Source organism: Pinus tabuliformis, chromosome 1_1, assembly GCF_031772625.1.
Source record: "Pinus tabuliformis cultivar Carrire ecotype Pingquan chromosome 1_1, CPIR1, whole genome shotgun sequence".
NCBI lineage: Eukaryota > Viridiplantae > Streptophyta > Pinopsida > Pinales > Pinaceae > Pinus > Pinus tabuliformis.
In genome coordinates this window covers 880,847,644-880,862,099 of record NC_142297.1, presented here as the reverse complement: position 1 = coordinate 880,862,099, position 14,456 = coordinate 880,847,644, and the positions used below count along the sequence as shown (strand labels likewise).

Here is a 14,456-nt window from a genome sequence, read left to right as displayed (position 1 = left end):
GCTAATTCCGTTAGCGGTCTTCCTCCTTTGAATGTGTTTTCGGTTTCATTCCCAGCAACAGTTCAATCTTGGGTAACACCCTATATCTAAGGTTCTGGAAATACTACCCTACACCTAGGGTTCGGGAAAACGGAACCCTGCCCCTAGGGTTCTGGGTATAAGTACAATATACATTATACTTTCTTTATGTAGTCAGCAATTTAACTCCTACTACTGAGTTTACAATAATGGTTCCATTTATTTACTTATCAGCACCCTGGGTCAAGACCCCACTTACCCCAACTCTAGATAAACCACTGTAACATTACAGTCGTCTAATATAGCATGCCTCCTCAATGTTTTAGAGTTTTTTTTTTTTTAAAGAAACAGAGAACAGTTCAGTCCTTACCTGGGTCATTGTTGCTTGTTAAATACTTGAAAGCTGAGATTACCTCTGCGCATCTCTGTTCACCTGCTTTCAATCTGCCACCCGTCCATGAGATTCGTCCTTCGGGACCAGAATCTCCCCCCTTGCTCTCTTGCAGGACCACTGTCCGCAGCAAGATATTCGCACTTAGTGCCTGGCTATCTGGTCATCACCAGACTTAGCCAATTCCTCCTTTGTCTTTTCCTCTCTCTTAGCCAATTCCTCCTTTGTCTTTTCCTCTCTCTCTATCCCAACAGCACAGAGCATCCCCTTTTTCCCCATCCCCTTGTTTTCCTCTGGAAGCCTTTCTAGTTAGGGAGAAAAAACAGTTAGGGTTGGGAATCATGGCAACTGTCTTGCCTCCAACTTCCCCCTTGAGAAGTAGCCAACGTTTTTTTTAAACATTTCTTAAAAATTTCTCTTTAAAAGAAAAGAACTAATATTATTTAAATTCAAAACGATAAAGTTGTCAATCCAGTTCATCATTTACCACAGTAAAATCAAATAGTTACATTTATCCGGGAGCATTACAGAAAAACATTCCATTCTTTCACATATTTATATTTATATTCAATTTCATGTATTTGAAAAAATTAAACTAATATGGGCTCGATAATAAACTGAATGTTATATAGGTTGAGAATAGACAATTGAATTTGAAACATTTCAAAGTGAAGTTTCTGTACCCAGCTGATATTGAACGCAGAATGTTTAACATAGAGTTTGGGAACATGCTTATAAATAGTGTGCTTAGTAGCGTAATATTTGGGAAAAGATATCGTTTAGCTTTTATTAAATTTTAGTTTTAATTAATTTTTTTTTTTATAAGATCTCAATCGAATTTTACGCAACAACTTATAAATAATTAAAGCAACTGAAAGATGCATATAAATAGTGTGTTTAGTAGCATAATATTTGGGAAAAATTATTGTTTTAGCGCTAATTAAATTTGACCCCACATATATATATATATCATCTCAATCGAATTTTAAGGAATATCTTATCTCAATCGAATATTATGTAACATCTTATCAATAACGACACGTTTATTTTGTTAGATTTAAAAATAATGGTGATTCCTATTTTTAACTTTATAGCATTATAAATGTGTGTTGACAAAAAGCTTTCTCTCCACAACACGTGAACAAATAGATGGAGCGTAAAAAAAGAAAACGAACGCTATTTCCCTCGTTTATCAGCAACATTTATAGTACTATAGAATTGAAAATAGCATTTGCCTAAAAATAACTCCCTTCTAGCGGTAGGTAAGGAAAAAAGAGATTTTAAAAAATAACTCCTCATTAAACTCCTTTGGAGAAAGGAAAATAAGTAAATAAATTACATGTGTCGACAGCATCCAAAATAGATCAAGGATTAAACAGAGCCCATGCACCGCACATGCTTCCCTTTTGCACTATTTGGAACGCCACTGCATATTCCAAGAAATTTATGATAAATCATGACATCACAGATGTCGGCTGTGGGTCCACTTTCATTAATGCATTGACCTGACTACTGCAACATAAATATATAAGTATATACTGATTTATTAACATAAATATATATTGAGTTAGCCATATAAATATATGGGATTGGCTAGGGAGATGGAGCAATTGTTTGGATAATTAAAAGTAGTTGGAATTTAAGTAAAAATATTTCAAAAATATTGTATATACAATATTTGGATCATATTTTTTTTATAATAAAAATAAATTAACACCATCAAAACATTTAAAATTATAAGTTTTAACAATTTTTACTTAAATTTACAAAAATTCCAGTCAAATTAATTTTAGTAACTTTCCAGAAAAAAAACATAATTGTTAAATTACTGCTAAACGTATACGATTTCCTTTCATTTACATTTACAGAAACGTCGGGAGCCTAAATTTAAGCTGAGTTCATGTCATTTACAGAATGTAAAGCTGGACAGTTACCGTCCTCCGCTGCAATCCTGCTCGCTACCACTGGTTTCATGGCCGCGGATCTTTTATCTACATCCTCTGAAGGAAGTAGAGAAATCCGGAAGGAATCGTTTCATTCGTCTGTAAGGAAAGATATTCCATGATGCATCAGTGGCAAAGGTCTGTCAGGAATCTCAGGGATCTCCGCTTCTCCCTCCAACATCTTCACTGCCTCTCCCATTCGAGGTCTGAACGCCACCATAACGTGGGCGCACAGAATACCCACCAAAACAAATCTCTCCATCAATCTCTTCACGCCGTTCTGCCTGATTCTGTCGTCTATTATTTCACTCGTCCTTCCTTCTTTCACCAGCGCCCATGCCCAATCCGCTATGAGATAATGGGAGGCCGGCTCCGCAGCGGTGTCGAGAGCTTTTCTGCCGCTCATGATCTCCAACAGCAGAACCCCAAAGCTATACACATCACTTTTATCTGTGAGTTGGCCGTAAAGAGCATATTCAGGGGCCAAGTAGCCGTGCGTACCTGCTACCTTTGTTGTCAAATGGGATTCTCCTGCATCTTCTTTGGTCATGATCCTCGCCAAACCAAAATCCGCAACACGAGCATTCATATCGTCATCTAACAGAATGTTAGTGGCTTTGATGTCTCTGTGATAAATCCCCGGCTCGATTCCGTCGTGGAGATACGCCAGTCCCTTGGCAATCCCCATGACGATGTTCCGGCGCTGCGGCCAGCTCAAAGGTTGGGCTATGGACTTTTGTCCAAAGATATGCTCCTCCAGACTGCCATTGGGCATGTAATCATATATCAGAAACCGCTGATGCCCTTCCCTTTCGTCGCTGGCTACGCAGCAGCCTGTCAAAACGACCAGATTCATGTGCCTTGTGTTGTTGATGATCTCCACCTCGTTCAGGAATTCGGAATCCCCTTCCGGACTGCAGTTTCTGATTCTCTTCACCGCGATCCGCCGACCGTTATCAAGCGTTCCTTTGTAAACTGTACCGAATCCCCCTTGGCCGATGAGCTTTAGGTCACTGAAATTATCGGTGGCGATCTTGATCTCCCGAATCCCGAACCACACTGCGCCGGTGTTGGGTTTCACGGCGGATTTCAGAAGTTTTTCATTCCGCGTCACGAATCCCCTGTGGAAAACCTTGCGATTCCTCCTCTTCACCCACAAACAGTAGAGAAGCCCAAAAGCGCAGATCAGGACGACTGTCACAGCGCCGAGTAAACCGTAAATTACAACTCGGCCCTGTGAGGCAGTTTGGACGAAGGGCAGGCGAAGAATACACTGAGCGGTATTTGGGCTCTTGGGCCCAAATTCATTAACCACTCCGGCGGCATACAACACCGTGAAATAGTAGCATCTCTGACTGGTTGCAGTACTGGTCAAATTTTTGTACGTGTCCACCAGAATCTTATGAACGAGGTCTCCACTATCTTTGCATAGCTGACAGGCGGCCAGATCTGAGAGGTCTCCTTTGCAGGCCGAGTCCAGGTTAGTAGTTCCCATTTTGCGAATCCAGTCCTGCTTGGTTTGTATGCCCGCGCAGAGGAGAGGGCTCGATACAAACCCAGACAAACTATTCTCCAAACAGATCGCCACCAAGTCTGGCAACAGACCTAGAGAGCCCAGCTTCTGCTGAAATTGCTTGAGACAAGCAACGGCAGAGGCATTTGTGGGAAGCTCAAAAAGGGATGCGTCTCTCAAGTACTGAGCTAATCCTACTCCAAACAAGCCAAGCAATGTCTCGCAGCATGGGCTATCATTCCCGCCACTAATACGTGATTCACAGGAAGACTTATCCCAAGGCAATTTACTGACATACTGTAAGTCCATTGGACATTCTGCATCAGCGAACGCCCAATATTGTAATGAGAGCAGCTGCAGGAGGAAGATAATCTCCATTTTCATTTTTCTTATCCGCACGATCGACGAAACAAAGGGTCAGAGAATCTCAATCTAATGCAGGGAAAAGAACCAGGTCACCTACGAGTACCTGAAAGACATAGCCATGTATGCCAGAAATAAATAATCCTTTAATTTCGACGCGTTCCCAGGTGTATAAACATGATTAAAATTTTTAATAATTCTCGTATTTCGACGCGTTACCTACAGATATATAAACGTGGTTACAGTTTTTAATAATTCGACGCGTATGATGAGAGGTGTTAGGTATTAGTAGATCACGTTTCATGCGTTTGTGTATTGTAAGGTCAAAATCGTACGTGCCGTCATTCTCAGCGAAAGATGCGGTTCGTGGTGCAAATCTATTTCTTACCCGAACAGACTTGATCTTCGTTTGCTCCGAGAAGAGTAAATTGATATTTTTACAACTTTCTCCATTGTCCAGTCCTATTTTCGTAAACCCCTAAGTTTAATTTATCGACTTTTTGTTTTGCACTTTTGGGCGTGTTTTTTTTTCTTTTGACCAGTATTAAATTTATTCAGTGGCTTGACCCTCATGATCTCAAGGTTTATATAAATACCTCATAGTTCAACTAAATTGAAGTTAAATTTAAATTTATTTATATATTTAAATATATATCTAAATTTATTTAAATATTTAAAAACACATTTTAAATAATAAAAGTTACAATCTCATTCAAAATTTCAAAATATCAATATTTCAACAATCATTCACAAATTTATAAAAAGTCATACATTTGATATATCACTATCACAACCACATTAGTAAATGTGGCTTCTATACTCAATATATCACTAGCACAATCACATTAGTAAATGTGGTTGATATATGCAAATAGAAGTCATTTTCATAGGTTGATTGGTGGGTAACAGGTGGAAAATGACATTGATTGGTGTATATTAACCACATTTATTAATGTGGTTGTGTCTAATTGATGACCAACCTATGTGGGGAGGATTAGTAGACCATGGTTGACTATAGGTGACTATGGCTGAATATGTTCAAGTAATGGTTAAAAAAGATTTATTATTGTTAACATATAGTTCACTATGGATGATCATGATTATCCACATTTAAGTATAGTTGACTATGATTGACTATGGTTGACCATGTTTGTTTACGTTTGACCATGGTTTCCCATGTCTGACTATGGTTTGACTTCTTAATCATGGTTGACCATGTTGACCATGGGTGAACATGGTTTGACCAATTTGACTATGATTGATTGCAATTTTTTCTATCATAAATTATGGTTTCCTATGGTGACATTGGATAGCCATTGTTGACCATAGTTTTTTAATATAGATTATGGTTGCCCGTGTTCGCAATGCATGGCCATAGTTGACATGCTCAACCATGGTGATGGTCAACTATGGTGATCATGGTTGAGCATGTTTGATAATTATGACCATGGTTGACCATAATTTTTCATGCTGAATGTGGTGGAGCATGGTTTGACCATCGTTTTCCAAGGTTAAAAATGGTGACTATGTTTGACTAGAGATGACCATGGTTGATCATGATAGGCCAAGGTTGACTATAATCGACTATGGCTAACAATAATTGACTATGCCTAAGAAAGGTTCACTACTGTTGACCATGGTTTATTATGGTGACTATGGTGGGCTAGAGATAACCATACTTTATGGACCAAGGTTGAGCATCGTTGGTCATGATTCACTATAGCTAACTAACTTCAACTAATTATTAGGTTGTTGATTTGTCACCCTTTTATCATCATTTACAGTCATTTGTTTAACCATTTTTGTCATTCCTTTAACTATTTGTTTTTTCCCCATGGAAAAAGTCGTAATTTTATTCATAAGACAAAATTACATTTTGTAGATGCTAAATAGCATATGCTGAAATGCAAGCATAGAAGCCAAAAAATAATGATAAATGAAGGGAAAACAATGGATAAGAGTGGATGGGGAAAAACTCAAGCTTTTCGCCCCTTTTTCTTCTCAACCTTTCTCCACCCCCTCGGGTCTCTGTTGGAGATATGAGTGCTAGTGTTGTATCTGCCACAGGTTGGGGGTTGTCCTTATCTGAATCTGATGTGTCTGATATGTGTTGTCACTTGAATCTGCTAGTATCAATTGTTTCTGGTATCCTTGCTAACTGTAAGTCTATGGGTTCTTGTGGATTTATATCTTCTACTTCTGGTTCTATGTTTGTCTAATTGGTCTCGTTGGGAGTGGCACGTTCCACCTCTTCTTCCTCCTCATCCTCCGAAAGAGGTGGAGGGAATTGCCATCCCTTGGCATGTTTCCCTGTTTTCTTCTTCCTACGAGTGTCTTTTTTCGTTGTTGGACACGTGCTTTGTAGGTGTCCTATTTGTCAGCAAGTTCTACATCTGAATGTTGTATTTTCATAGTCTAGAACCTGTATTCAGCACATCTATCTATGCTTTAATTGGATTTTATCTGGTAGGCCTTTACTAAGGTCTACTTCCATACATATTCGTGCAAAAGTGTAGATTCTTTCCTCCTGTCTTTGGGTGTCCATTTTGATGTAACGCACGATTGTATTACCAATACCTACAAGTACTTGTTGACTCCAAAAGTGTATTGGGAGATTGTGAAGGCGTACCCAAACTGGCATCTTAGAGACAACCATTGTATTTGCATCAAATTCTGGGAACCATGGTGTGATGAAGAGTCCTATGGACCCCCAGAACCAAGGTCCTTCCTATATTAGCAAACCTCTAGCCTCTGTTGTAGGAAAATTTACTATAAAAAACCCTTTGGAGCAAAGATGTATTTCACAATGTAAAGTCCAATTTGTGAAGGTCCAGTGAAATTGTTCAACAGGTTTGGGCCAAAACCAGTTGAATCTACATATTATTGCTTGTCTTTCATATATAGTGCAGTGCTCATCTATTTCTGATATATCTATGCTGAATTCTGGGGTATGATTTAGTTGTTCCACAATGTATGGCCTTGCTTCCATACCTATTTGTTTTGGTGTTGTTTCGGCTGTATTTTTCCCCTGAAGAATAATTTTGAAGGATATGTTCCCTATTTTTTTCCCCTGGTGTATTCCTGCAGTTTTAACTGTACCAAAACCACTTCCCTCACCCCTATAGGGGTTTCTGCTATTGTTTGTCGCACCCCCTCTTATTCTCAGATTGAGAATAATTGTTGACAAAGATGCGATTTTGTAATCCCTGAGGTACTTGGTGTCCTGTAATGCTCTGCCCTCATGTAGCAGATTTTGTGAGTTGGTGGGATATCCCACTTGTTGTAGGATAAGGTTCTTCAGATGCTTCACCGAGTCATTCCAATTTACCCAAAGTAGTTGTGTTTTTCCAGCAAGGGTTTTGACTAAAACTTGGAAACTGGGGGTACTTACCGGAGATCCAGATTTTGTCCAGTGATCTGCAACTTCTCTTTGCGCAGAGTATGCTTTGCGTTCCCCACATTATGGCCACTGCTTCTTTTGGTGTGTCGATCCCTCGTCCAATGCACCATTGAGGTGGGGGACAACGAATCAAATCTCTCCTTGATGGTCTTCTCGTCATCATAGACCTAGTTCCTCGGAAGATTGCCTCCATACTTAGTCCCTCGTGCCAGTGCTTGGTTTTTGTTTTCATCTCTTCAGTTCTGAAGTCCTGATACAGTTTCCCTCAGCTCTAGTGCCTTTGTCCTCCCCTTCAGAAAAGACGCATGGATTGTTTTGTTCTTGACGAATCCAATTGGGCTCATCTCGGGGTCTGTCAGGGGCAGATTTGCGTTGTCTTTGACCGGGCTGTTATCCCGTCTCCCGTCCTGCGCTGCCCTAATCTTCCAACTGGCATCCTTGAAATCTTCGGCAGTTGTTTTCTCGGACTAGATCAAGTACCTATTTCCCGTTCCTATGATCCCTTGACTTGATCTGGGTAAATCGCAACAGATCAGGAGGGGCGCATTCAGCCCTAACCTGTATTTTGTTCGATCTGCCTCTGAGGTATCGCATTCCAATTGTAGACCCTTGTTAGCAGCGCTCTTCGCTAACAGTTCTTCCACCAATCTAGTGTTGGCTCTTCCAGTGACCGCTGCTCTCCTTCCATTGGGGTTTCCAAACAAAGAATTGGCTCTGATAGCTAATCTTTGTCTGCCCAATTTGGGTGAGATTATCAATGCTTTCAAAGGGTTGTCCTCTGCATGGGCTTCGAAACCAAGTAGAGTGTCAGCAGTGATAGGAGAGGGCATAGTTGCCAGCATACCTCCAGCCGTGGCTCTTGATTCATGTTGTAGTGTCCCTTCGGCTCGAACCCTAGCTCATCCAACTGTTTATTTTTTTATACGAATATTAATTTTTTTTTTTTTATCTTTTTATACAAATATTAAATTTATTTATTATTTGGTTGGCTTAATCTCAATTTTGAATTTCATAGTTTATATAATATTTTATAACCAAGATGATCACTAATTTATACTAAAATTAAATTTTATTTATATATTTAAAAATACATTTTTAATAACAAAAAATTATAATTTCAAGTTTTTTATGAGATTAAATTTATTTATATGTTTAAAAATAAATTTAAATAATAAAAATTACAATTTCACCCAAATTATCAAAATATGTATATTTCCACAATCATTTACAAATTTATAAATTACAACATTCACAAGTTTATAAAAATCCATACACTATATATCACCAATAACACAACCACATTATAAATGTCCCTCTACATAGATGAGTGTCATTTCATAGGTTGATTGGTATATAAAAAAGTGGAAAATAATGTTGATTGGTTTATATACCAACCTCATTAACTTTCATGGTTTACATAGTACTTCATAACAATGTGATTTCTAATTGATACTAAATTTAAATTTCTTTACATATTTAAAAATACATTTTTAATCACAAGAGATTATAATTTCAAGGTTTTCATGAGATTAAATTTATTTGTGCACTTAAAAACACATTTTAAATAATAAAAAATACAACTTCACCCAAATTTTCAAAATATGTATATTTCCACAATCATTCACAAATTTATAAATTACAATATTCACAAATTTATAAAAATCCATACACTAGATATATCACTAGCACAACCACATTAGTAAATGTGGTTGATATACGCAGATCCACTTCATTTTCATAGGTTGATTGGTGTGTAAAAGGTGGAAAATGGCATTGATTGGTGTATATCAACCACATTTCCTAATGTGGTTGTGCTAGTTGACAACCAACCTATGCGGGGAGGAATAGTAGACCATTATTGACTATAGGTGATTATGGCTAAATATGTTCAAGTTATGCTTAAGAAATATTTATTATCGTTAACATATAGTTCAATATAGATGATCATGATTATCCACATTTAAGTATAGTTGACTATGATGTATTGTGATTGACTATGGTTGACCATGTTTGTTTACATTTGACCATGGCTTCCCATGTTTGACTATGGTTTGACTTGTTAATCGTGGTTGACCATGTTGAGCATGGGCGAACATGGTTTGACCAATTTGACTATCCTTGACTACAAATTTTTCTATCATAAATTATAGTTTCCTATGGTGCAATTTGATAGCCATGGTTGATCATAGTATTTTATTATAGATTATGGTTGCCCATGTTCACAATGCACGGCCATTGTTGAACATGTTAAACCATGGTGATTATGGTTGAGCATGTTTGACCATTATGACCATGGTTGACCACAATTTTTCATGTTGAACATGGTGGAGCATGGGTTGACCATCGTTTTCCAAGGTTAAAAATGGTGACTATGTTTGACTAGAGATGACCATGGTTGATCATGATTGGCCAAGGTTGACCATAATCAACGACAGTTGACGATGATTGACTATTCCTAAGAAAGGTTCACTATGATTAACCATGGTTTTCTGAGGTTGATTATGGTGACTCTGGTGGGTTAGAGATAACCATGCTTGATCATTGTGGACCAAGGTTGAGCATCGTTGGTCATGGTTCACTATGGCTAACTAATGTTGGCTAATTGTTGGGTTGCTGATTTGTCACCATTTTATCATCATTTACAGTCATTTATTTAACCATTTGTGTCATTCCCTCACCCATTTATTTTTTTTATACGAATATTAAATTTTTTTATTATTTGGTTGCCTTAATCTCAATTTTCAATTTCATACTTTATATAACATTTTATAACCAAAATGATTACTAATTCATACTAAATTTAAATTTATTTATATATTTAGAAATACATTTTTAATAACAAAAAAATATAATTTCAAGTTTTTTATGAGATTAAATTTATTTATACATTTAAAAATACAAAAAAATTATAATTTCAAGTTTTTTATGAGATTAAATTTATTTATACATTTTAAATAATAAAAATTACAATTTCACCTAAATTTTCAAAATATGTATATTTCCACATTCATTTACAAATTTATAAATTATAATATTCACAAGATTATAAAAATCCATACACTATATACCACCACTAGCACAACCACATTATAAATGTCCCTAGACATAGATCAGCGTCATTTCATAGGTTGATTGGTATATAAAAAAGTGGAAAACGACATTAATTGGTCTATATACCTACCACATTAACTTTCATGGTCTATGTAGTACTTCATAACAAGGTGATTACTAATTAATACTAAATTTAAATTTATTTGTATATTTAAAAATACATTTTTAATAACAAGAAATTATAATTTCAAGGTTTCCATGAGATTAAATTTATTTAAGCACTTAAAAACACATTTTAAATAATAAAAAATACAATTTCACCCAAATTTTCAAAGTATGTATATTTCCACAATCATTCACAAATTTATAAATTACAATATTCACAAATTTATAAAAATCCATACACTAGATATATCACTAGCACAACCACATTAGTAAATGTGGTTGATATACGCAGATCCACTTCATTTTCATAGGTTGATTGGTGTGTAAAAGGTGGAAAATGGCATTGATTGGTGTATATCAACCACATTTACTAATGTGGTTAAGCTAGTTGACGACCAACCTATGTGGGGAGGAATAATAGACCATTATTGACTATAGATGATTATGGCTAAATATGTTCAAGTTATGGTTAAGAAATATTTATTATCGTTAACATATAGTTCACTATAGATGATCATGATTATCCACATTTAAGTATAGTTGACTATGATGTATTATGATTGACTATGGTTGACCATGTTGACCATGGGTGAACATGGTTTGACCAATTTGACTATGTTTGACCACAATTTTTTCTATCATAAATTATGGTTTCCTATGGCGACATTGGATGGGCATGATTGACCATAGTTTTTTATTATGGATTATGGTTGACCATGTTGAAAATGCATGGCCATCGTTGACCATGCTCAACCATGGTGATCATGGTTGAGCATGTTTGACGATTATGACCATGGTTGACCACAGATTTTCATGTCGAACCCAGTGGAGCATGGGTTGACCATCATTTTCCAAGGTTAAAAATGGTGACTATGTTTGGGTAGAGACAACCATGGTTTATCATAATTGGCCAAGGTTGACCATAATCAACTACGATTGATGATAATTGACTATGCCTAAGAAAGGTTCACTATGGTTAACCATGGTTTTCTAATGTTGATTATGTGGACTATGGTGGGTTAGAGATAACCATGCTTGATCATTGTGGACCAAGGTGGAGCATCGTTGGTCATGGTTCACTATGTCTAACTAACATTGGCTAATTATTGGGTTGTTGATTTGTCACCATTTTATCATCATTTACTATCGTTAAGCATTTTTGTCATTCCTTCACCCGTTGATAACTTTAATATCACAATTTTTTGTAAAAGCACCATGACATATCTCTAATGCAAGTGGTTAATTATAATGTATTTCCTATAATTTTAATGAATTACAAGGATTATGCTTGGTTTTATTAATGATAGTTTGCGAGTTGTCCTCTTGAAGCTAAACTTCAATTGACACCCACCTTTGTGAATAAGATATTAACATAGTTCTGAAGAAACTCAGACATATGGGTTTTGTCACTACGACCCCCAATATGGATTTATGTTGCTAAGAACTCACCCAAGTCACATGTATCAATCTTCAACTCGTTATTAAAGGTGATGATCCAAATTAGTAGGAGTTTTCAAGCAATCAACTTCTAACACAATTTCCAAGCTAATGAAGATAGATCTCGAAAAATGAAAACATGGGTTTTGTGCAGAATGAGTCCACTTAGGTTACTCTTTTGATGGTTTCCTAAAAAGTTCAACGATTTGGGAGATATGGGTGGTTTTCTAAAATGTATTTTTTGAGACTGCGTGTTGTGGTTGGTTTTCAAATTGTTTTAGATTTAATTTGTTAGTTTTAAGTATGGCGGATTGAATCTGATCCTCCCCATTGAACATTCTATATAAATATGTAACCAAGATAGATGAATAGAGAGGGGGTTGATTACTAATCACAGTTGTTGTAGACAGGGTTTTGATCTCCCATTAATTAAATTTTCTCTTAATTGAGCTTTGGTAAGTCATTCCATCTTGATTTAATTCTTTAGCGATTCTTTACCGAGCCATAAGAACCCCTTGCGTAAAGAATGCATTGCATATTCTTTATTTTCCATTTAAATTTAGTCAAGTAAATGTGTGCTAGTTTAATTTCCTTTAATTATCTATTGTTTGTAGCTTGTGTGTGAATGCACAATAAAGGTTGCCTACACAAACTATTAAATTGTTTAAAGAATTGTTTGATTTGGTTGCAACATTTATGGCTAATTAAATTACTAATTAGAATGATTTTGTGATTATCTCAGGATAAGAAATTCTTACACACTGATGGTTTAAAATCATCTAGAACCAATGTTATGTTGATTCCTTTTAATTGCATTTAATTTCCATAGTAAAATCTTTGCTTTTAATAGACAACAATAAGTATCTTACAAGTAATTTTCAATAAGCAAATTAGAAACTAAGTCTTGCATATATTGCACTTCACAAGTTTACAAACACATATGATGAATTAATTGTAATGGAATTCTAGTTCAAAAGAATTGACTAGGATCAACCATGTTGATGAAAGTCAATTATGGTTGATGGTGGTTGGCCATGGTGACCATAGTTAATTATAGTCAGCAATAATTAACCACAGTCAACCATGGTGCCTATAGTTGACTATACCTGTAAACATTGACTATCAGTGACCATGGTTGGCTATGGTTAAACCATGGCTCACTATGCTCACTATGGTGACTATGGTTGATCAAAGAAGACCATGATTGCTCATTGTCTACTGAGATTGACCATGGTAACTATTGTCATCCATGGTTGAATAAGACTGACATGGTTCACTATGGATCCTTATAGTCAACCTTGGTCAACCATGATCAACTTTGGTCAAGCATGATCAAGAATGATTTGAATATGCGTGAATATGGTTTGACCATGATTAAACATAGATTGATGAGTTTGACCATGGTTGTCCCTAATTTTCTATGATAGATTGTGTTTGTTCATGTTGACAATGGATGGCCATGGTTAACCTTCTTTGAGCATGGTGACCTTGGTTCACCATGTTCGACCCTTTTAACCATGGTTGTCCATGTTGAGCATAGGTTGACCACAGTTTTCAAATCTTGACTATGGTGGACCAAAGATGACCATGGTTGATCATGGTCGATTATGGTTGACTATGGTTGACCGTGGTTGACCATGGATGATTTTGGTCAACGAAAAAAACCTAGAGTCAATAATGGTTGACCATGGTAACCATAGTTTACTATGATCAACCATAGTTAATTATATTTAACCATGGTGACCAAAGTTGACTTTAGTTGACCACAATAACTATTTTTTACCATGGTTGACTATGTTGACTATGATTGATTGAAGACAACCATGCTTTCTCATGGTTGACTAAGGTTGACCATGGTTAACTATGTTGCCCATGGTTTACTATAGTTGTCTATGGTCATAACACTATTTTTTTGTTTGTCAAGTTATATTGTTGATTTTTGTTTATGACATTGTGATGCTATTTTTTTACTCATCACATTGCAATGTCAAATTTTGTTCATCACATTGTACAATGTTGAATTTTGTTTGTTACAGTACAACATTGATATTTATTTGTCACATTGTGACGACAGTTTTTGTGACATTGATTTTTGTTCGACACATTGTAATGTTGATTTTAGTTCATCACATATAATGCCAACTTTTGTTCCACACATTGCTATGCCAAGTTTTG

General features: G+C 36.2%; 1 pseudogene; it reads right to left on the bottom strand.

Moving 5' to 3' along the window:
• Window positions 1-2,208: 2,208 nt before the first annotated feature.
• On the bottom strand, window positions 2,209-4,346 carry LOC149217161 (putative receptor-like protein kinase At1g11050 pseudogene; annotated as a pseudogene).
• Window positions 4,347-14,456: the final 10,110 nt, after the last annotated feature.